This window comes from Dermacentor silvarum, chromosome 5 (assembly GCF_013339745.2).
Source record: "Dermacentor silvarum isolate Dsil-2018 chromosome 5, BIME_Dsil_1.4, whole genome shotgun sequence".
Taxonomy (NCBI): domain Eukaryota; kingdom Metazoa; phylum Arthropoda; class Arachnida; order Ixodida; family Ixodidae; genus Dermacentor; species Dermacentor silvarum.
Window position 1 is genome coordinate 158,720,244 of NC_051158.1, and position 23,255 is coordinate 158,743,498.

At 47.9% G+C, this 23,255-nt stretch overlaps 1 pseudogene; it reads left to right on the top strand.

Annotated features, from left to right (window-relative positions):
* Window positions 1–6,609: 6,609 nt before the first annotated feature.
* LOC119454514 (isocitrate dehydrogenase [NAD] subunit gamma, mitochondrial-like) lies at window positions 6,610–7,911 on the top strand (annotated as a pseudogene).
* Window positions 7,912–23,255: the final 15,344 nt, after the last annotated feature.

The window sequence follows — 23,255 nt, forward strand, 5'->3', positions numbered from 1 at the left end:
GCCGTACTCCTGCAGGAAGTCAACCCCAAGAATAACGTCGCGGGAGCATTCGCGTAAGACAAGGCAGCTCGCAACGAATGTAGATCCTTGAATCTCAACTCTAGTCGTGCAGGCGCCCAGCGGAGTAACGACGTGGCCGCCAGCCGTCCGAATCTGCGAGTTATGCCAGGGCGTGATCACTTTCTTCAGCTGCGTTGCTATTTTCCTGCTTAGTATGGTGTAGTCTGCGCCGGTGTCCACTAAAGCACTCACGGCATGACCGTCAATGGTCACTGGTATATCGAGCGAAAGCCGGTCGTCTCGTTCAGCTGCAGGTGATGGCGGATCGGTATGTTTCCGTAACTGCGTCCGTCGGAGGTCTTCAGCGCTTCGACCGTCAGCGACCTCGCCCCCAAAGATCGCCTCAGTTAGTTTTCCCGGCGGGGACTGGTCGACCGCTCGGGAGAATAGCGCTGGGGCGGAGGTGAAAATTGTCTGGGAGACGGCGATCGCGACTGCCGCCTGGCAGGCGGTGGCAAGCGCTGCTGAGAGAGGTAGTCCTCAATGTCCCGGGGTCGCTGGCCGTATCGGGGTGGCGGCGAGTATGCGGAAAAGCCGCGAATCCCAAGGCGCCGGTATGGGCACTGGCGGTACAGGTGGTCAGCTTCACCGCAGTGGAAGCACAGAGGCCGATGATCGGGTGTGCGCCAAACATCCGACTTCCGAGGGGGCGGGCGTCTGTCGTCGACGTAGCGAACCGCTTGCTCCGAATGGTGGGCAAATGGAGCGGCATGAACAACCGGCGGCGGTGTATACCCAGCGTCGTAGTACGACATCGGCTGCGCCGACTGAATTGACGCCGTAGGAGGAGCACGAACGAAACGCGGCGGAGAGGGAGAAGGGCGCTTCAGGGCTTCCGCGTAGGTCGCACGCGGATATTCAACAGGTACTGCCGCAGCGTTAGCAGGAGGCAAGGTGTCACAGAGCGCCTGGTGCACTTCGTCCTTGATAATGCTCGCTATGGAGCTTACCGTAGGGTGCGGTGTTACGGCGGCCTTTTGCAACTCTTCACGCACGACAGAGCGGATGAGTTCTCGCAGACAGTCACCGTTGCTTCCTATGGCCGTGAAAATGTCAGCAGCAGACATGCTGTTCGCTTGCCGCTCATACATGTTCGAGCGATGCAGAAGCATCTTTTCCATAGTCACGGCCTCGGACAAGAACTCCGCGACCGTCTGCGGAGGGCTCCGTACGAGGCCAGCGAAGAGTTGCTCCTTGACCCCGCGCATCAGATGACGTAACTTCTTCTCCTCCGTCATTCTTGGATCGGTCCGTCGGAAGAGGCGCGTCATGTCTTCGACGTAAGTGGTCACAGTTTCGTTTGGCAATTGGACGCGGGCGTGAATCGCACGTTCCGCTCGTTCGTGGCGATCAGGACTGGTGTATGTCTCCAAAAGTTGACGACAAAACTCGCGCCACGACGTAAGTTGCCCCTCGCGGTTCTGAAACCACGTACGCGCGCCATCAGGTCCATCGCCATCAGGCCATCAGGTCCATCGTAGAATATCCCTTCCTGAAGCCAGCCTGTTCTCTTGGTTGACTGATGTCAAGTGTTGTCCTGATTCTATTGGAAATTATCTTGGTGAATATTTTATACAATACTGAAAGCAAGCTAATGGGTCTGTAATTCTTCAATTCTTTAACGTCTCCCTTCTTATGGATAAGTATAATGTTGGCGTTCTTCCAGCTCTCTGGTACACTTGAAGTTGTGAGGCATTGCGTATAAAGGGCCGCAAGCTTTTCCATCTTTGATTAAATCTACTGTTATTCCATCTTCTCCAGGCGCTTTTCCCCTGGTCATGTCTTTCAAGGCCCTTCTAACTTCATCGCTAGTTATAGGAGGAGCTTCTGTATCCGGTTCATCACTATTTCGAATGGAAGTAGCTTGGCTGTTTTGGCTACTGTACAGGTCAGTATAGAGTTCTTCTGCTGCTTTTACTATGTCATCGAAATTGCTGATGATATTACCATGCTTATCTTTCAGTGCATACATCTTGCCTTGTCCTATGCCTAGTTTTCTTCTTACTGATTTCATGCTGCGTCCATATTTTACGGCTTCCTCAATTTTTCCCACGTTATAATTTCGAATATCCCTTACTTTCTTCTTGTTGATCAGTTTTGACAGTTCAGCGAATTCTATCTGATCTCTTGAGTTGAACACTTTCATGTTTTGTCGTTTCTTTATTAGGTCCTTTGTTTCTTGGGAGAGCTTCCCTACAGGTTGCTTTGGTGCCTTACCTCCCACTTCAATTGCTGCTTCTGAGATCAGCCTAGTTACGGTTTCATTTATTAGCTCTATGTTATCTTCATCTTCCTGTTCTAAAGCTGCATATTTGTTTGCGAGCACCAGCCTGAATTGGTCTGATTTTACCCTTACTGCCTCTAGGTTGGCCTGTTTCCTCGTGACTAATTTCACTCTCTCTCTCTTCAAATTGATGGAAATCCTAGACCTCACTAACCTATGGTCACTGCACTTAACCTTACCTAACACTTCTACATCCTGCACTATGCTTGGATCGGCAGAGAGTATGAAATCTATTTCATTCCTTGTTTCTCCATTAGGGCTTTTCCAGGTCCACTTCCTGTTGCTGCGCTTCCTGAAGAAGGTATTCATTATTCGGAGCCTATTCCTTTCCGCGAATTCTACTAACATCTCTCCTCTTGCATTCCTAGAATCGATGCCGTAGTTGCCAATTGCTTGCTCACCAACCTGCTTTTTCCCCACTTTTGCATTGAAGTCGCCCATGACTAAAGTATACTGAGTTTGCGCCTTTCTCATTGCTAGTTCAATATCTTCATAAAACTGTTCTATTTCTTGATCATCGTGACTAGAGGTTGGGGCATAGGCTTGTACTACCTTCATTTTGTACCTCCTATTCAGCTTTATTACGACGACTGCTACCCTTTCATTAATGCTGTAGAGTTCATCAATGTTGCCCGCTACGTTGTTATGCACTAGAAATCCTACCCCGGATTCTTTCTTATCTGGAAGACCTCTGTAGCAGAGGACGTGGCCGTTAGTCAGTACTGTGTAAGCCTCACCAGTTCTTCTAACCTCACCAAGGCCAATAATATCCCAGGAAATGCCTGATAATTCTTCAAATAGTCCTGCTAAGCTAGCCTCACTCGAGAGGATGCGCGTGTTGAACGTTGCCAGGTTCAGTTTCCATTGGCGGCCTGCCTTGACCCAGAGATTCTTAGCACCCTCTGCCGCGTAGCAGGTCTGACCGCCGCCTTGGTCAGGTGCTCCGCAGCCACTGGGAACTGAGGGCCATGGGTTAATTGTCGGAGTCATGAGGGAGGTAGTGGCCGAATACTGCACCAGGGAGGCCAATTCCTGTTCTGGTGAGGGAGTGACTTTGATGAAGCTTAGCGGGCCTGCTTAGTTTGGTTGCACCTGAACTAGTATAGCCCCACTAGCTCTCGGCAATATGTATTTTTTTTTCTTTGCCGGTGTCAGGCACCACTCCATGCCTGAAAATGTAGTGGAATGGAGCAGGATTCGAACTTACGACCTTCAGATTTGAGGTCGGGTGTTCTACCTCTACTCCACGCCACCACCACACAGCTGGATACTCACCTTTTTATCTACTGTTTGGCTACGACCCACCATTGCCTATGGACTCCATACTTCATCCTTACGCAGACACATCTTCTACCTATGCTCGTGATGCTCTTGCCCGTGCTGGCATCGCCCTTCAGGTTGCCCGCGATCGCTTGTCGGCTTCACAGGTCAATCAAAAATGTCTCTATGACCGCCGACACCGGGAGGTGAACTTCCCTCCAGGATCGCTCGTCTTGCTGTGGTTCCCGTCACGTCGCGTTGGCCTATGCGAAAAACTCTTCTCCCGGTATGCTGGCCCTTACCGCGTCGTAGGCAAAGTAGAGCACTGCACGGGCTCGGGCTTACCCGAAAGCCCGGGCCCAGCCCGGCCCGTGGGCCGGGCGGGGCCGGGTAGAGGAGTTTTTTCCCGGGCTCGGGCCGTGCTCGGGCACGGCGTGTGCTTTTTGACCCGGGCCCGGGCCGGGCTCGGGTTTTTTTGACGCGGGCCCGGGCCGCGATCGGGCTTTCTGCGAGTTATTCTCGGGCTTCTCAACTCTGAAAAACATGTATTTTTCGGTCTCGGGCCGGGTTCGGGCCGGTTTCGAGTCGGGCTCGGGCCGGGCTCGGGCTTAAGGTAAAGGGGTGGCGGGCCGGGTCGGGCGGGTAACGTACATTATTTCCGGGACCGGGCCGGGCCCGGGTCTCTCCATAAAAGTTTTGATCGGGCTCGGGCGGGCCGCCCAATGTGAAAACGGGCCTGGGCCGGGCCCGGGCCGCAAAAATCGGCCCGTGCAGTGCTCTAACGCAAAGTCACTAATGTGACCTATGAAATCGCTCCGCTAAATCCTAAGTCGGCCTCTGCAACAATCGCGAGTGACACAGTCCATGTCTCGTCCCTTAAACCGTACCACTCTCGGCCCGGGCCCTAATTGCACCGGGACGGTGCTTCTGCCGCCAGCGGGTAATGTCACGAGCGGCGATCCTGTGGTCGGTACTTGGACGATGACGACGACGACGGCGTGGCTTTCTGGTGTGCACGCGCTCTCCTGAACGTTCGCTTTAGCGTTGTGCGCCTTACCCTGTAAATATATCCATTGTATATATATTCTCCCCGTAACAATATGCGTCGAAAATCCACAATTGAAGATGGGCACGCGAGCGCAGTTCTCGAGGATCCGGAATAAGGTGCTCGGTAGGGCAATATTGCGAGACAAAACCACGTCACTAAGCGGCGACACGGCGTACTCGTCACCAGGTACGGGAGGACAGGGTGTCAGGAGGACTCCGCCTGTGGAGACAGCCTTGCAAACTCAGCAGAACATAAGTAGGGTGAAGCACAAGTTGTTGCGTCGGCAGGAAGCGGCAGATCCAGCTGTACAGCTCTTCCGCAGCAGTCAATTTGGGCAGAGTGTTTTGAAAGGAAGGCGAAGCCGAGAATTAAGTCGTGTGGACAGTGCTCAAGGATGATAAATAAAACAACGCTATAATGGCCCGCAATGGTCACAAGTGCTGTGCACATTCCGAGAACAGGTGACGTACTCTTATCAGCGACTCGCACAGTGCGCGGTACCGCGGGCGTCAGAACCTTTTTGAGCCTTCGGCGGAGAGCAGCGTTCATAACTTAAAGCTGCGCTCCTCGGTCCACCAGAGATGTAAGAGGAACACCATCAACTTCAATGTCCAGTAGGTTTCCACGTGTAGGCAGGGTCAACAAAGGATTTGTTGGTCGGGTCGGAGTTGCAGCTTCACCTCCGGGAGCTGCACCACCAAGTTTCCCGAAGGGAAGCGACCGGTTGCAGATGAGGATGAAGAGCGGTGAACGAGAGGCAAACGGGACCGACGGCCTAGCGGTGACGGGGAGCGGCTGGATCTTGGTGGAGCATTGTCGGCGTTGATGTGGATGTTGTTAGGCGGCGTGTAGGGCTAGAAAGTGTGATTGTCTGGTACTTCGCGGTAGTGATTCAGAGACGACCAACGAGGAGGCGACGACCAGCGGTTACGGCTATGACGGGCGATGTGTCCAATACCGGAACAATTAAAACAGTTGGGTCTGTCATCCGCTGTGCGCCAGTCAGCTGGGTTGCGACGGAGTGGCGGAAAGCTTTGCGTCTGGGAGCGTTTTTTGCTGCCAACTGAAGACTGACAGGTCTGGGAAACAGGTCTCGCATTTTTTCTTTGTAGACATCCCAGCTCGTTAGGTCAGCTTCATACGCATCGTACCAGTGCTTCGCAGTTCCTCTCAGAAAAAACATCAGGTTTGCTAGCATCATGGTTGGACCCCCCTGTTGTTGTCGCACACTCGCTCATACATCGCAAGCCAGTCCTCGGCGTCGGCGTTGTCCGCGCCACAAAATGTCCCCGGGTCCCGCGGATTTGTGACGATGACCATTGGCATGGACTGCTGAGGCGTTGTCGGTTGTGTCGGTTGATCTGCCATTGTGGCGGCAGGTAGATGACGTCCGCTTCGAAGTTCCCTGATGGTACCCAGCACCTTCCACCAAAATGTTACAGGAAGAAACCAGGCCTACGAGTGTAGAAGAATGTATATTTACAAGCCATGTATATGGCGTTCAGGCAACAGCCAGAGTCTTCGTCTTCCTCTCGTTAGTGTCCCCTTCTTTCCCTTCACCGTAGGAAGGAAGGAAGGAAAATAAGAGGTGAAAGGCAGAAACGATATATATATAGTGATCAAAACAGTTTTGAGTGCGGGGGCATTCTAAACCACTGGGGAATTGGTTTAAAGCCAGTGGGGGCCCCCGACTGCCCTCATTGCCCCCCCCCCCCCCAGGTTCCGGCGACCCTGTTTATGGGTGATTTCAATGAATGTCTGAATTGTTCGCTTCACTTTGCTGAGCGCTTGTATCCTGTGCCGTACGTGGGTATGAGCAATTGCATTTTTTGCTTGCTTACATGGATATGAGCCATTGCATTCGTCTTGCGGGACGGACGGACAGGTTTCCTCGTTGGGTATACGCATAGAAATGCTTACGCATTAGAAACTATCGCCGACACAGCACTCGTGTATAATGGTACACCCGCCGCTCTCTTCCGCAGGCGAGTACAGCCGGCTGGAGCATGCCAGCGCCCCGGGCGTGGTGGAGAGCCTGAAGATCATCACGCGCCAGAAGTCCACCGTGATCGTTCGCTACGCCTTCAAGTACGCGCGCACGCACAAGCGCAACAAGGTCACCGTGGTGCACAAGGCGAACATCATGAAGCTCTCCGACGGCCTCTTCCTGCAGAGCTCCCTGGACGTGGCCAGCGAGTACCCGGAGGTCGCCGTCGAGGACATGATCATCGACAACTGCTGCCTGCAGCTGGTGCGACGACCCTCCCAGGTATATGCAGACATACTGTGCACGCACATCCTCTCTTATACACTGTATACACTATAAACGAAGCAAAGGCTGTGACTGCCCGGTTTCGGAATTGACGTGTATAAGGGAACGCAACGAGACGAGGACTAGCGCATGCAGCTTAGTATGGCCGATAAATATGTTGCACATGATAAGCCTTGTTTAGAACTCGTAGATGTGATTTGTTGGGCGTTGTGGAAAAAAAACCGCTTCAAATGAGTGCTTTGCCGATTTTATTAGATGTGTAATCTTATATATAGCTACGCCTCATTATAGCCTGCTTCGGAAAAGGGTATGAAGGGAAATATAGCCACGGTCATAAAGCTGTAGAGTCACTGAACAAGACCGCTTTCCATGGCAATCACCAGGGAGGAAGGAAGGACCACGACGGTGGTAGGCCGCCGGTCGGATCCATCGCTCGTTGGGTGCGAACTTTGTTAACTCGTTTGTTTTTTTTTTTTTAGATGCTATGAGCGAACCTTATAGCCCTAAATGCTTGTGCTGCTCTGACACAATTCGCAATTAGCACACGTCATGCTCGTGCCAAACTTGTACGGCAATATCCTGGTCAACATGGTGTGCGGCCTCACCGGCGGACCCGCTATCACGTCCGGCCGGAACTACGGCCGCGAGTGTGCGGTCTTCGAGACGGCCACCAGGAACACCGGAAATTACCTGGTGGGCAAGAACCTCGCCGCTTTTTCGCCGCGGTGGACATGCTGAAGCACTTCGGGCTGCGCGACCGCGCCTACCTGATCAAGGACGCCGTCGAGAAGACGCTCAACGAGGACCGCGTCCACACCCAGGACCTGGGAGGCATGGCGACCACGAGGGACTTGTTGGGCAACGTGCTGCAAGAAGTCTCGCGTCACACGACGGTGCCACTGGACAACAGGCCGCACTTCGAGGAGGCGCAGCGCACACACGCGTGACCCCGATATAGGAATTAAAGAAAAAGCACTTCGATTTGTTTCCGCGACTTGAGTGCGTGTGTGTCATGCAGTGTGTGCGACCGTTTTGACATTGCAAGTGCATACAGCGTGAGCAGATGAGGGGCAGGGGCGACAACCAGACGTAACGCAGGCGCTGACCAACAACTGTAACTGTGGGCCTCTTTGATTATCAGTCCCTGACAGTCCCGGACTGCTTGGGACTGCTGTGCCGCATTCGATTTTGCTCGGACAGCTTCCGAGGCTCCGCCCACTAGTCCGAGTGTTGTCAGAAGCGCGTTCGTTTTTTCACGGACCGGAAGTTCCGGACTGCCCGCGGACTGTTGGAGCTGTCAGCAGATGCTTGCTCGGACAAGCGCAAGTAGCTAGCAGACGACGGCTGTCTTAAAAAGATGCGTGCGGTGTTCGACGCCATGTTGTGAAAGATTCCGTGTGCTTCTGTGTACTTTGCGCGCTCCAGACGGCAACTACTGCATTGAGTTATCGCTTCTGTTACATCGGTGCTTTGTGTGCCATCATGCAAGTTTTTTACGAGCCGTCTAATGGCTGTAGCTTTAGTCTTTGTGTTTTAACACGAAAGTGTTTTATGCCGGGGTCCACCAAGACTTCACTGACGTATTTCCGTCACGGAAATACGTCACACGAACATACACGAACATAATACAAAGAAAGAAACCAGAAGAAAAAGTTCCACAAACATGCAAAATTTGGAAATCGAACCCACGACCTCTCGGACCGCGAAGATAGATCGCCGAGCGTTTAACCCATTGCGCCACAAACGCATTTGCAGAATGCTACACAGACGCGCCTTATATATCTAACACTCCTCCGTGTACCCGCGCTCTTGCTCGGGGCGGTGCCGCCGCCTACGAGCAGAAAAGAGAAGTACTGCATTATGACACTAACGCGCACCGACAGTGAACGCTTCGGTGGTCTCAGCCAATGCCTCCTAAAAAAACAATGCCTGGGACGTCGCTTGCTTTGCCATTGGAGGTACGCTGCCGTGCGTTGCGAGCGAGCGCCGCGTGTTGGCGCTAGCGACTGTACTGCCGGAGTGACGCTGTCGGCAACGCTGTGTCGGCGCAGCTGACTACGGTACAGAAAGTACGCTACAGTGGCCAGAATCACTGTAACTACGCGTTGTGCAGGCGGTTGCTTGCGCGCTCGTGGCGTGCATTTGAGGTGCGGCGTAGAGCGCGCGCCTGCTGCGTGACAAAATTTTTCTTCGAAGGAAGACCAGCTCTGGGCCGTCCGGCAAAAGATGCCGGCCGAGTCCAAGTCCTAGCTTTTTTATAAGCTTTTTTCGGCCGTGTTTCGACAATGCTGTGTAATGAGTTTGGAAGTTTTGAGCATTACAGTCACTTGGCAGATTTTCGAAGAAGAGTTAAAATTTTGTCAAGATTGGTAAAATCGTGGTAAAAAAATGCGTGGCGAAATCGTGGTAAAAAAATGCGTGGTGAAGAGAGCTACGCTCAAAATTTATCTCGTCGTTAACTCGTGTACAGCGTCGCGTCGCTAGCGCGTTGGCGATGCGTTTGAAGAACGCTGGCATTCTTTCTGCCGACGGTCAACCGTGCATGCTGTGTTCGCCGCTGCCGAATAGTTTCGCCAGAAGCTCGCTTATGGGCACAAGTTCGTCCAAATAAAGGCTACTGTTATCCCAAGTCACCTCCTCTCTTTGCCAACTGACAAAGACCGTCACTTCAACGCGACAATATGTAGCATGAATGTCGTCTGGTGAAGCAAAGGTCAGGGTAGGCAAAGGCGGGCGTGCGTCGTCTGCTCGAGTTACCATGGCACGGCGACACGCCGCCGCCGCCGCCGCAGGTGTGTTGCAAGCGTTCGCCGCGAGAGGCTCGAGGGGTTGTACTATGTGGAGAGGAGGAAAACAGAAAGGGTAGGGCGCCGCGTCTCCGGCTCACGGCCCAGGCATAGTTTTTTTAGGAGGCATTGTCTCAGCACTACGACGCCTCGATGCCAGCATTCGAAGGGACGCTGGCATCAAGAAGCACTACCAACGCCACCTAGGTGGCGTTCACCGTACTCAGCACTGTGTGGCCTCCGCAATTAGCTCTGAAAATGTTTCTGAAGTTGATCGCGGAGGCTGCAATTACGACGCGCTGTACGCGCTGATTTGACTCGGTGACGATTCAGTTACGTGCTTTGTCTTGCGCGTTGTATTAGTGTGTCAGTTACGTGCTTCGTCTTTCGCGTTGTGCTAGCGTGTGCAGCGTAGTGCAGCTTCCATATGCACGACGGTTGCTCATGGTCATCGACGTTGGTAGTCGTGATGGAGGAGACGTGCCACCAGGCGTCAGCGTGGGTGCATCAACGCCTAAGGGCGCTTTAGCCACAAAACACCAATAGACATTATATATCAATGTGCAATAAACATTACACTACTTCTGTGAAGACACGTTTCACTTTCGTGTTCTATACCGATTCCTATATAAGAGGGATCAACCACATTTTTTTTCTTAAGATAGACTAAAAATCGAGCCTGCCTGAAATCCTTGTTTATCGAATAAGTTATTTTAAAGAAAGAAGCACAGCGATCAGGCGCACATGCTTGCTTTTCCTAATAATCTGTCATGCTCATTGCTATATACGCAGTAAGCAGGTAAATTTTGCTTTTTAGGTAAGTGAAACTAGCGTACGTGCGAGGAATCATATAATGCATGTGGCTATATTTCACGCCGCTAGCTGGGGTGGTATACAGTAGGAGCTTCGCGGATTGCTGTTTACATATATGTTGATCCCTTCTGCTACCAAGTTCGAGTGTTTGATTTTTGACGTGCAGGATTAGTAGACGGTGTACACGCGCTCTCTCACGCGTCGAGCCTATAATTAGCAGACGGTCTCGCCAGCTTTGAGGATGTAGGCGGGTGCTTTCTGAATGAACAGCGACGTGGCACGACCATAACTTCGGAGTCTCTCCACAGCAATTTTAGGGCCAATAAATATATTTCACCACCACCAAGATTTTGCTTACGTCCGTGAGGGAATACAACTTAAATTTCTCAGGCAATGAGCTGGCTAGCGCGACGTAATAAACTGCGCTTTGCGAAAACTTTCTACGTGCTCAGGCTACGATTACACTGTGCTAGCTCCATGGTTGTGTCGGCGACGTACGCCTCTGAGACTGCACCATTTCGGAGGCCACGCTAATAAAAACGCTGGGTAGGGGGCTATCTACGAGTAGCAAAGAGCCGACGACGGCAGCCAGGAGAGTGACTTCCGGTCGCGGTGCTTCGACCGAAATCTCGGAGTGCCCGACAGCTGGATCACGTGACTGTGACGCGCTCTCCTGTCAGGGCTAGTCAGACCGGAAGCCGCGGATGGTTTGCGGACAGTCCGGGATTGCATAATCGAAGAGGGCCTGTGTTACATCGCGGCCCTGCCCTAAAAACTAGGGCTGTGTGAATATTCGAAACTTTTGAATGACGAATCGAGTATTGCCGCATTCTATTTGGTCTGCGAAACGAATATTTATAGATATCAACATTAGCCTATTTTAAAGTCTACTGCAGGATGAAGGCCTCTACGAGAGATCTCCAGTTCCAGTTTAGCGCTAGCTGATTCCAACTTGTACCTGCAAATTTCCCAATTTCATCACCCCACCTAATTTCCTGCGGTCCTCGACTGCGCTTCCCTTCACTTGGCGCCCATTCGGTAACTAACGGTCCACTCGTTATCTGCCCTACGCATTACATGACCTGCCCAGCAAAATTTTTTTGCTGGGCAAATAACATTGCCCAGATAAACATTGCCTGGATGTCCATTAGATATTTGAGTTGGACATTCAATACCTCTATTAGAGGTTCAAATAGATCTAGTTTACGTAAAATCTACGTAGGTGGTACTGTCAAAAGTCCTCTTTTTTACGTCGAAAAGATGTTATATGGATGTAATTGCTGGACATTTGTTACATTGTTTGGATATTAGTTTTGAGACGAAATACGTTACAAATACGTGCCCAAGATGTAATTTTATACATTCCCCAGCATGTGCGGCAATCGTGTAGTGTCTTTTTCACCTGATAGAAAAATACCAGCCTTCAAACATTGGTTCCACAGCAAAACTTTATTTTAGAACAAACATTACACATAATAAAGTCATCTTTCATAGAAAAATACAACTAAAATAAACTCATGTGTATATCCTCAAAGAGTATCTCAAGCTTTTATTCAGGATATGTTTAACAAAATGAAAGCTATGTTGAACAGCAAAAATGAGACCTATATCATACAGAATCTTAGGATATTGTTGCTTAGAAAATATAGAACTAAACCAGAGCAATAAATCCCTAAATCATGCCCTTGCAAAGTATACCACAAGCTCTCGCTGAGAAATCCTTGTTATACCATATACAAAACGCAGCTAAGACAATGTTGCATAAAAAAATACTAAGATGAACAGAAAGACCTGAAATGTCGAAGCGATGAATAGCATGAACTTTAACAAGAGTTCCTTTGAACACGCAACTCTTACATCTGGCAGCATAAAGCTCAATATTTTCTCAGATATATTTTGATCTTGTCAAAATGCAGACAATTCATGTGCAAGTAAAATAATAAAATCAATAGATGTGCAAGTAAAATCTGCGAAATGTGACTAGAAAGTTGGTCGAAGCAAAATCCACAAAACCTGACTAGAAATACACAAACTACAAACTTCCAGGAGTGATGCACACATCTTCTGGGAGTAAAACATTAAACGCAATGCACGGTCCTTGTGATATCTACAGAATGCGAGTAGAAATTGACAAATAAGTACAATCTTCTTTATATATTAGAATGAAATGAAAATTTAAAAATAATATTGTGCTGTCCAAATTTATGCTGTTATTTATGAAAGCTGTTTTGGCAATGATGACATCAATGGCAGCAGCAAGCTGGGCACTTGATATAGGAAACAGCACAAAGGTGCCAAGAGTGGTAGAAAAAACATTTGAGCAGAGTAACCAGTTGGGCTTGTTGGTTGAACATCGCAGAAGGCCATGGCACGAAACCGACGAAGACAGGAGAGGCACACAAAGAACAGACACAGCACTGACTTTCAGAAAGCTGATTCTTGTTGAAAGTCAGCACTGTGTCTGTGTTCCTTGACTTTGTTGGTTACGCGCTGTAGCCTTCTATGAAGAAAAAACATGTTGACCCACATCTACTCTACAGGAACAGTAACACAACTCTACAATATGTGTACATACTGACTTAGAAGTCTATGTGAAGACCCACTGTATGGATAAGTTATGCAATAGAGGTATTGGTTGAACTTAAGACATGTATATCATTTACAAAGTATACACTTGGCACAGCAGTGGAGCACATGAAACATTCCAGACGTGGTCAAGCAGTTGACAATATTGGAGCACTTCGTATACTGCATAAACGGAGAGCACTCGGCACAGCAGCGGAGCACATAACACAGTACTGGAGCACTTGGAGACTTGGTAATGCACTTCGCAAATGGAGACGCCATGGGACACTTTATATACTGGAGAAGTGGAGAGCGCATGGCAGAGTGGCGGAGCACATAACAGTACTAGAGCATTTGGCACATTGGTGACATCATAAAGCACGTGGCAGTTTTGGACAACTCGGCACACTGGATCTAGACGCCATGGGTGATGGGTGAAAGTACAGCAGGCCTAGGAGACCATGTCAGATGTGTCCAGGCTATTCAGTGGCACAGCGCTGAAGAAAGCAAGGTCACACTGGCAGCTAGATGCTGCAGGTGATAGGTAAAGGTACAACAGGCCGAGGGAACCATGTCACATATCCGGGCTGTTCAGTGGCACAGTCCTGCATGGTCATGCAAGGTCAAAGAGTTTAACATAAAATGCCGAGAGCTAATAACTTTTAACACAGGCTTTGGTGAGAAAAAAATCAAATACCATTTTTAGATATTACGTAGTGTTAAAAAATATCGATACTTTAGGCTAAGATTTGCACTCAATAAATTTTCTACAATAGTCTTTGCACGTAAACTTGAAGCGTAGGGAAAAATTTTAAGGGGGCTAAGGATCGTGCAGTAAGCTGTGGAGTAGAGTTTAGTGTGATGGCATAGAAAGATCGCTTCGGTGTATATGCCAAGGTACGTTATATTTCAGTTTGCCAAGATGACTGCTGAAGATTATATGAAGTGATAAGTTTAAATATTAGTAAGGTGTACAATGTGGATTCATTTAGAGCAACAATGATGCTAAAGATCATTAGGATAAATATTTGTCTAGCAGTGAACTTACAGGTACGAGATTTCTGGCTTTAGATTTTTTGCTTTAAATGGAGGTTGCAGACATAACAATAAAAGAAGAACTCGTAAGTATCATAGTGTTCTAAATAATATACTGCATAGCTTTTGTATCAACCAGCCTCCCAAAAACCAAAACTGGTTCTAGAAAACATATATACTGCATTATTCAGGGTGGTCTGTGGCTTGCCAGAGTAGTTTTTTTTTGTTGAAAATCCGGTATCAAGTCAGTGGTATCGTATCAGTACTTACATATACCGAGCGTTTCAATTTAGCTGCACAAATTTTTTTTAAATTGCCTGTGGCACATAGCACAGTTATAATCCTTGATCTAACCTACTCGATGAGGCGGCCATTACTTTCGCAAGAAATACGCCTAATTGAATAGTTAACATAATTATTCTAATAAACCTTTTATTTGTTTTACAGCACATCTTTCAATCTACGAATTACAGCCGCTGAGTTCGCAAGGCGTATGGACTTGGAACGAATTCTCAGGACTGAACCAGTCTTGAGATATTAATTTTCAAAGTGTCCTACGAAATGCATGGGCGTTCCAGTGAACTTTTAAAGGAAAATGCTGTTTTATGCATTGAAGCAAAGTTAACTAGAATGCCCATGCATTTCGTAGGACACTTTGAAAATTAATATGGCACATTGCAGACGTGGTCAAGCATTTGACAATATTGGAGCACTTGGTAAAATGGAGACGCAAAGGGGCACTTGGTATACTGCAGTAACGGAGAGCACCTAACACAGTACCGGAGCACTTGGTGACTTGGACCACAGACCACCCTGAATAATGCACTATAAAGGTTATCTAGAACCAGTCTTGGTTTTTGGGAGGCTGGTTGACACAAAACCTATGCAGTATATTATTTAGGACACCACGATGCTTACGAGTTCTTTTAGGATTTAAATGTCCAGAACCTCCATCTAAAGCAGAAAATACAAAGCCAGAAATCTCGTACCTCTCAGTTCACTGCTAGACAAATATTTATCCTAATGATTTTTAGCATCATTTTTGCTCTAAATGAATCCACACCGTACAGCTTGCTAATATTTCAACTTATCATTTCACGTAATCCTCTATAATCATCTTGCCAAACTGAAATGTAACGTACCTTGGAATATATAGTGAAGCGATCTTTCTATGTCATTGCACTAAACTTGTCCATTCCCCAGCTTACTGCACGATACTTAGCCCCCTTTAAATTTTTTCCTACGCTTCAAGTTTACGGTGAAAGAATATGTAAATAGGTGCTTCAAATGCACGGCTACACTCGACAGTGCCTAGTGTAAATGATAAGTGCACGTTTTGCTAAGAAGCTCACACAGTTATTTTGTTATAACTAGAAAAAAACTACTGTTACCCAATTGTATCAATGAAGTTTACTACCTACCTGCCTACCTAATTGTATGACAGTTGCTTCCTCTTCAATACAGGAGAGCTCGAGAGCGAGCCTCACTCATGCTATGTTGCTCAGTTAGAAAATGCCCCACTGCTGCTGCAGTGAACATGCAGAAAGGCTCGTTTTTTTTCAATCTGCTTTCGTATCCTAGGAGTGCTTTTCATAGCTGGTTTCAAATTTGAAATATGTTTAAACCATTGCGAAACATATAAAGACACATTACCTTGGCAATGGCAGTTCTGTGCCTGGCAAAAGCGTGATGCAGCGACTCCCAAATGGCTGTTTCTACAGCAAACTCGCTGGTCTCATGGCCAATCTGGACGGCACCTATGTTAAATAAATATTTTTTCATTATATGAAAAAAAGCATTCCAAATCAAACATATTTTTTATTGACACAGTAAGCAAATTACTACATCTCGAACTTCCTCACAGCAAAACTATTTTATCACCTCAACAACTCAGCCAACAAAAAGATCACCAAAAATTTTGGCGGTGCTCCAAATGCTCCATGTGCAAAATATGCATGCTGCCACTCCAACCACGTTCCACCTACATATGCTCTTGTCATTATCAAACAGCAGATGCAAAACACGTAGCAGGTAAATTTGAAGAGGAAGCGTGCTCTAATTTCCTTTAAATTTATCAATGAAATTTAAGCTAGTTTAAGGCTACACATACACATACCTCGACAGCCCCACGGGGGGTCTTCAGAAATGTTTTAGCATCTTTTGGAAGATTCCGGAAGCACCTCTGTGCTCCAGGGACCTGTGGTAATGTTACATTGTAGAGCCCACTTTGCAAGCGAAGCTGCGAAATTTTAGATGCTAGTGCTTTGGATTCCTGCCCGTTCTGCGGTTTCCTGCACGTCAGCGTTAAATACATCGGAAAACCGTTCTTCTGAATCCTCACCGGCTTCGGATAGACACGAGTCACGGAAAACCTCCGCATTACGATCTGAACAATCTGAGCTGCTTACTGTCCAATCTGGGCCGGTATTTTCTAGCGATGCCTTATGGTTTATTTACTGGTCTTATCATCCACCACTCACGACGGCTGATACCGTTGATAACGTGAGCGGACCGTCGCTCTGACCACTGACCAAGCGCGAAAAGCGCGAAGAGGCATTAGCATCGGAAAGGCATCGCTACAAAATACCAGCCCTGAACAATGGCCTGTAGCCGCGCTACTGCTAACAGGCGTTGCGCTTACTGCATTGAAGCTAGGATACTCGCTTTAGGAGTAGCTCACTTGCGGTTCACTTTTGGGCACGCTACTGCTAGCCCGTCGCGAACGCTTACTGAGCTGCCGGTGTGCAAGGCTGTCGCCTGCCTCGACAGGCTGGCCAAGCGCTTCAAACAATTCGGCAACCTCGCGGCGTGCTCTGCTCTTAACATCTCTCAACATAGTGTTCATAATCAATACACATAAGCATGCTGGCTACGCTAACAAAAGTTTACTTACCGTTACGAGACAAAGGGCTGCTGTTCCCACCGGAGCTCACATCGCGCCTTCTGTGCCGCCGCTTTCGATGGTGCGATAAACAGACATTCAAAGCTTGCGGTCCATACGACTTTCTAATCGGTGGGCACTGTGGAGGACGCCAGTCACGATCACGCAGCCCCAACCCCAACAGCACTTCAAAAAACTAATGCAAACACGCGACTTCAAGCTCACTCCGGCTCCGAGAAGAATGATGCAATCGCAACGCAATGAATACGCCGCCAAAGCAGGCAGAATGAAAACCCGAGACGTTGCGCCAGACTGCTTCTTGCCAATTCTTCTTTAAAATTGCTACTATATTTACGTTATTATTTTATAATATTAAATGCTATAACATGTAACAATAATTATACAAAAACGCAACGTTGATAACTGTAGGCGCCATTTTGTTAAGGACACTTTTCAGGATTGAGGCGCGAAATTTGAAATTTTACGTTCATTTGCTAGAAAAAGTTATTTCTTAGAAACAAGCAATTAACACAATACTAATACCGATTGCTATACCTACATGTGCACCAACCAAAAATTATCGAATTGGGTTAGGTAAGAGATAAAGGCGAACTTTGGACGCAATGATTTATAGCGCGTCGAAACAAAAAGATTGCAATTATGTAATATTGTTTATATTTCAGGGAACTGTCGCTTCTTGAGATTATTTAAACAATACAAAAGCAACAAAATAAACAACACAATCATATTAAAATAGTGCATGAGATATTAAAATAATAAAATAAAATAGCACAGCAATTATATAATTGAGATTTAGACAATGTCGTGTGCAATATTACGTGGCTGCGCGGGGAATATACTTGCATTGTGGAGTGGATTGCAGATAAGCCTTGAAGGTCAATTATATTTATTAACACGACTGCGTTAAGGGCCTCGTGTCGCAGAAAATGCGGCGTTGGCGTCGGCGTCCGTGGCGGACAAAATGATCCCGAACCACCCCGACCGCGCAGGCCCTCCGTGTGGCGCAAGGTGTTAGTGAACAAAAAATTTCATTTCTCGCGGCAAAATCCGTCAGAAAAACCAGAGCCTACAACCATGGTGGCATGGGATTGTAATTTGAATGTACGAGAAAACAATTCTGTTACGAGGAAACGCAAACACAAGCCCCTTTTCCAGCATTTCTACCATACCAACAGTGGTGCGCTCGGGTAGTTTACTTGCGAAAATTCTATCCAGATGTCGCTCGCATCCTCGACAAGGTCAAATTGGGACTTAGCGTAACCTCGAAATTCCTGCCCAGCTAGCACAAAAGCTATAGAAAACTGCTTCCAAACCGATTCGCCAAGACTAAATGAACGTCTGAAAGACGCATTAAAAATCCGTGCAGTCCGTTTAGAAGGTAATAAACGGTCGTATGTCGTTGCTAATGTCCGGCGGATATGACTATTGCAAGAAGTTCTAGAATCCTGCTTAAAGTAGTTTCAAAAAATCCCGTCTTGAAATGGGATTTTGTAAGACCATTAGAAGCATTTAAAAAATACAGATTGAATCCTGCTACAATCGGGATTTTGATATCCGTTTTCTTTCACCCTCCCCTCTAGCGCCCCCCTCGTCTCCCTTTCCAGCCCTCTCCCCATGCCCCTGCGGCGTTTCGCCGGCCAGCGGCCTGCAGGTTTGCGCTTGTGCAATACACGAAACACATACAGCAATAACATTTTTTATTGCAAGAAAGTAAACACGACGACTAGACAAGCTAGCATTCAACATCAAATATAAGTGCTTCCGAGTAACGTCCATTACAGGTATCGACCTTGATAAACCTGGTTTAGAACAGGCTGCTGGGCTGTAGCTCCTTAATTCAGCAGGTCTTCTTACTGCAAAAATATTAGGCATGTGTAAAACGCATGTTAACTGAAGCACACTTTTCTTAGTGAACGTTTCGTTTTCAATGCCTTGGCAATAAGCACTGCAATATATCTTGACAATGGGCAGCACTACAATATATTGGTCCCAGCACACAGTTTTCGAGTATTCCACCTTCATTAACATGGTTCTAACATTAACCGATCACAAGTGAAATTCTCTTCTGTTGCCTTGAAGACATACTTCACATCTAATTGAAGGTGTTGCATGTACAATCGCCAACCAGTGTTTTGCTAGCTCTCAGGAGGCTGTTGTGTTGACTAGTTGGCGACTGGTAGATGACAGCAGCCTCCTAAACATGTGAGAAGTAGGTACCAATTAGCATTCAAAGAAAAGGAATAGATAATGCATCTCTGATAATGTTGTACGAGAAAATAGGTAAGTGCGGCTCTGCAAAGGCACAGTTTCAGTGTGACAACATTGTTACACCACCCCAATTTTATTTGCCACAGATCACATAGCCAATTCAGAAATGGCGAAGGCTTGAGCATATACCTCAACACCCGTCTATCAAACACATCACATACTTCAGATTGAGCAAATATATTGCGATTCCTTAAAAAATAAAAGACAGCAGACGAGTGCAACCTTGAGTAACTGCGACCATTTGCAGCACGGCTGCTTCAAGCGGATACAGTAAGAACTTCAGTTGCTTGTAATTAAACCATTAAAATGTTGCACGCCTATGACTTGCCTGCTTGAAACCCTCCACACAACATTGTCAAGCACTTGTAAAGAAACTTTCTTTAGAAAAACGGTGAGTCATCCACACATTTCACTTGGTGAGAACATAAGCCGTAATTTTCCACCCAGTTTCACTAACTTTGACCTTGGTGACATTTATAGTTACGCAAGCCAATGCGTTAACCTCGTGCAGTTTATAAAACAGTTATGCGCTCTAGAGTGCTTGCATATGCAGTTTATTGCTTACACCGGAATGAACCCACACACTAAAACCCACACACGGCGCGCGGCGACGATTTCATCGCCGTTGGTCGTTATACGGAATGTCACGGCGACGACGACGACGGCAAAAATGCTCTTGGAGTGTCCTACAATTGTTATCGCAATAAAAGAAAAAGAACCGCGGCGGAAATTTCTCTCTCTCAAATGGCAAGGTCGCCGTTTCTTCGTCGCGCCGTAGCACGCGTGTACGAGTCGATGTCCAAGCCAACGCTGCGGCTGCGACGCAGAGGGAAGCAACGACGGAGGCCCACTCTGACCAACGAAACTGCCCATAACCGGCCAACGCTCGCTTCAACAGCAGGAAAAGAAAGAGAGAGGGCTAAGCTGGCGCCGGGCCGACGGGAGCGGCGACGGGCGCGCACGGAGACAGTCGAAGGTGGGGAAGCTACTAAGCGAAGCTACTAAGCTAAGCGGATTTGAGAGGGAGGGTGAGGGGAGCCACCGAAGCGACGGGGTCACCGCTTCCGAAGCCAAATACGCTTCCCTGCCGCCCTCCTCCCTCAGCTTCGACGTGTCCGCGCGCGCCCGGCGCCGCCCGCTCCCCGAAGTTTCGTTTTCTGCCGTTATCGCGACGCGAGCGTTGGCCGATGTGGGCAGTCTCGTGGCCCTCGCTCTCCATCTGCTTGCGCGCCGTGATAACGACTCGCACCGTTCGTACGTAGTCCTATAGTGCACGAATACTTCAGAAATAAGTCCTTCCTTTAATTCGGACTGCATTTAATTCGAACGAACTTTCGGGCTCCTTCGAGTTCGAATTATCGAGATTCGACTGTATATCTGTCACGTTGAAAATTTTATTCGTACGACTTTAATATGAAATAACAGTTACCTGGGTTCTTGAAGTTCAGGAGTTTCGTGGTGGCCCTTTGGGGGGCTGCGTTTTCCTCTTCCCCTTTCGGCACCTGTAGAGGGTACATGATTGGTGTCTTCACCCTCTGCATAGTAGGTTACATAGTAGGTTACAAAAAAAGAAAAAAAAAGAACTCTAGTGCCTATTACAACTGTATATCGGAATTTCTTTTTAACAGAATTTTGTTACTGCACAGACAGATAGTGCGACATCAAAATTTATTTGCTGAATGACTGAAGCCAACAAATGTTAAGTATCGTAAAAAGAAGATGCTGTAAATAGCTACACTGTCTGATTATGTTACAGAAAAAGATGTCGCAGTTTCACCTGAAAGGCGAAGCATCAATTGTAGAGAGCTATATGGAGGAATAATATTAGCTTTATCAGCTGTATAAACTTGGACATGCAGCAGCACCGGCAACACGCAGAACTGTTGTCGACGCCGTCGGCGTTTTGCCCGCGTTCGCTCAAAATGCGTGCAGCGTTGCAGCGTTGGTGACTGTTGCCGGAGCCTCTGATATAAATAGGCACTTGGTGCAGCAGCTAAACGTCGCCTCCCTTCCCTCCCCCACGGCCTTTCGCGCGATGGAAGAAGGCGCGTTTGCTCTAAATATATGGTGATTGTAAAGAAGGAAAGAGACGCCTACTTCTGCAGCCCTTAAGGAGCACGGCGCGCAACGCGCGTTTGTTCTCCGCCGTGCGTTCACTCCCCTAGAAAGCGCGCGCCCCTCGCGCCCTTTCACTCGCACATACAGCGTTCGGCGCGCGATTTCTTCTCCATTGACGTCATACGGAACCTCACGGCGACGGTGACAGCGACGGCGACGGCGACGCCGACGGCAGAAATCTGCTTTTGAGTGTCCATATAATTGCTATCGCAATAAAAGAAGGCAACAGTGCACTACATACAGGGTGTTTCATTTAACTTTAGCCAAACTTTAAAAATATGCAAGTGCCACGTACCTGGACAGAACCAAGGTAATGTTGGAGATACTCACGTTATTTTTTTTGCATTCCGCCAAGTTAGATAATTTGTTCTAATTAATTAACTTCTCAATTATTATAGTTGGTTTGAAAAGTGTGAATGAGAAGATTGTAAAGCAACTTGAGAAAGCCCCGATAAAGCTTTCTGTTGCTCATGACGCCTACATAAAGTGTTTTTTCAACTGTGACAGATGCCCGCCAATAGACGCAAACTGCCTCCACCGGCCAGTCGTTTGGCAGTTTTGCATGTATTCGCGGGCACCTTTCACGCTCGGAAAAACACACGAGTGATCTTGCACAAGAGCGTCGACGGAAGAATACCAAGGCTACGCGAAGACGATTGTAGCACGTCTCATCATTCCATGAAAAACGGGAATGTCATCGTCATCCTAACGACCACCAGTCATTGAAATGTCCCACAGGTAATTTTAGACAGCTTTGGCAAACCTGAATACGCACATAATAACAGAAACGTACGCAGACGTAAACATACCTCTTAAACAATATTAGAGATTCCAGTTAAAATCAAGGCGCTTTCATTGCAGAACTTCATTACCGCCTAAAACTCCCGCCTAACACTCCCGCCTGAAAAGCGCTGTAAATAATTAATCACGACAGGTGTCAAAGTGGCAATGACTACTCACGTGAGCAAAGTAGATGTGGAAGGCAGTCTGGTGCTCCGCATTCATGAACGAACACGCGTCAGGAACTTAACGGCTGGCCCTGACAAAAATAACGGTGAGTGTAACTGCATAGAATAAAGACCAACTTGTAACGGCGGGTCCAAAAGTTCCGCAATCTGGAGGGAAGCAGCGCGGGGGCTCACTCCGCTCGGCTGCTCAGACTGCGTCGGCGCAAGCGATGACGCCGATGAGGCGTCGCGCCACTCCTCCCTTTGTCAGGTAGCCGCTATGATACGTCGCGGCGCTGCATCCTCTTGCGACCTAGGGTGCCTCGATGCACAGCGCCGCCGTCCAGGGTGGAGACAACCCCGCTGGCGCCGCCATATTGTGTCACACGAGCTGAGACTCAGCTACGCTTGCGTTCATAAAGTGTTACTCGCGGCGCGCTTCCAAGTGCTTTGCCTTGATGAGGATTTTTTTATCGGTATCGCATCTGCACATCTTTATAACCAATAGCCGTTAACTCGTCGAAGGTCGAAGACGTAAATGTATGGCGCCGGGAACATGCCCCAAGTTGCCTAATTCAATCACATTTAATATGCCGTGTGTATGTTTAAAATACGCACTATTTTTTTTTTTTTGCGCTTCGATGCTTGGTATATAAGGTTTGCGACCCCCTGTGTGTGGAAGTTTTTCTTTTTCGCTGTTGTATTTTGGTTTACACGTCACGCCTCCTTTACCGTAGCCAGCCACTCGCGCACGGCGGTTAGTTTCCCTTGCGTTGCGCGTGCTCTTCGCGTTCGTTGCAATTATTTGACGATATCTACGCGCAATTTTTGCTTTTTTTGCCCACAAAACTGTGTGCTGACAGGATTAAGCTGGTGTAAAAATAACTGCGATGTGAA